This window comes from Anastrepha ludens, chromosome 4 (assembly GCF_028408465.1).
Source record: "Anastrepha ludens isolate Willacy chromosome 4, idAnaLude1.1, whole genome shotgun sequence".
Taxonomy (NCBI): domain Eukaryota; kingdom Metazoa; phylum Arthropoda; class Insecta; order Diptera; family Tephritidae; genus Anastrepha; species Anastrepha ludens.
The window spans coordinates 2,571,441-2,573,603 of NC_071500.1; positions in this window are offsets into that span (position 1 = coordinate 2,571,441).

The window sequence follows — 2,163 nt, forward strand, 5'->3', positions numbered from 1 at the left end:
TTTAACTATAAGAGAATTGCGTTTTATATTTTGCGCTTTTGCAACATTACGTCTGATTCGATATTTTTGTCGAAAAGTTTAGTATTTTTCAGCGTAATCTTACATATAACGCTTTCATTTACGAGCTTTAATTTTTCGTTTTTCCGGCAGTTGAACAACTCATTCCGCCCAAATATGGTATTCACTCCTTGAAAATTTTAGTGTGATAATGAACTTAATTCGTTTTTCGACGTAGAAGCACCACTCTTAGCCACTTTGAAACGCTGCTGCAACGAGCTCCAACGGGGCTCTCATTGGTGGTTTTTGCAGGAGAAATATCGGGGAATGGTTTTAGTGTCAGAAACAATCGATACTGTGCGTAAATTGGTAATGCAAGCTCGGCATGTGGCATATCGCGAGATAGAAACATCCTTGTGCTTTAGGGGGACCGGCATACATTCAAGATTACATCAACATTTGGTCGTCAAGAATATTTGTCCTCGTTGGATGCCGCATTTTTTGACAATTGCTCAAAACAAGACTCCTGTCAATTGGTGTAAAGAAAAGCTGAAGAACTTCAGCAGCAGAAAATCTTAACATGTCGCAACTGTATCACTAGAGAAAGGTAAAACAGCCAATTCTAAGTGGTACAAAGCCATTTGTTTACTCCACGTTTTTGCAGAATTAACCGCCGAATACGAATCATCCTTCACCAAGACAATGCGAGCTCTCACGTATCGGCTCACACAAGAAAGTCTCGGAGCGCTCAAAAGATCGAATCATAGGTCATCCGTCTTACAGCTTTGATTTGGCACCTAAGTATTTTGATTTGCTCCTGTGCATCAGAAATGAAATGTGACGCCTGAAGAGGGTTTTGAAGCATTTAAACAGTTAGCTTTGGAGGTTTTCACTTCTGAGTGGCAAATGTGCTTAGAAAATTGTTTCAAGTGAATGCAGAAGTGTATTGACTTCCAAGGAGAACATCTTGAAAAACAATAAAGCCATTTTTACTAATGTTTTGCTGTGTTTACATTACTGGGCGCAAAACATAAAAGCCAACCCTCGTATTCCCATTAAGTCGCAACGTTTTTGATTCTTAGGGGATACAAAAACGTAGACGATTGCGAAGCGTATCTTAGCCAGCAGGGCTGGGCCGTACTTTATGAGGAAACTACACAAACAGCAAAAAACGGTGAGGTGTACGAAGTGAAGAAATCATAGCGTTACGGAACACTTCTGGTATCAGGTAACTAAGTCTAAATGTGACCAAATTTTTAAATTTACCCAGGAGTGGCCAGTTCAAGTGTTTCTGCGATGCAAATGCCCTGGTAATTCCACCAATTAAAGGTACAGCGCTTCGAAACAAACGTTTTCCCTTTCATCTCTCTGGTCAAGCTGCGCTCCGGGTTTTTGGAAAAGCGTATGCTTCTTCTAAGGTTACTATTGAAGTTGGCGTACCAGTGTCTTTTTTTATAATTTCTGGCACGCTTGGTTAAAAAATTTTTTTCTTACGTTTTTTGTTTAAAGAACTAAGACATAAAATATTTTTTTAACTCCATGCTTCAGCTCCGCTCCGGCTAAAGTCTTTCACTCTTTAGCTCTTTGTTATTTTGCTCCACTCCACTTCGAAGCCTGTTGGAAAGTATAACCAGTTCATCCTCGCATTGGTTTGGACATCTTTCCCCAAGATGTTTTAAATGAAATAAAATAAAATCGCCAAGAATTCTATTTTTAGCTATATTAGAAAGACGAAACGCTACCATTATTTTTAGAAATGTCATTTCGTTCTGAACATAGCTACTTGGACCGATAACGGAGTAGGGCAACCTGTTGTTTTCTGCCTCTATAGCCTCATAGTGGCTACTGAACAATTTCGTGCAAATTTAACCCTTAACACTTACTTGGAAGCGAAAAATCTGAGATTTTTCGTAAAATTCTCGTCAAACTGGTTTGAAAATGTTCTTCAAATTGCAACCTTTTTGCCACAGCAAATCTGGTATATGTATCTCGTCCAACGAGAGAGTTGGGCACTAAAGAGGAGTATAACGCATTGTGTATTGCAAGCGCGGTGCAGGGTGCTTTGTTTTTTATCAACAGTTTTTTTTTATTTAACGCTTGTATTTTCCAACTCTGTTTCAGAGTTAAGTAATTCATTGTTTTTAGCAACGAAGCCAGTCCAAGGGG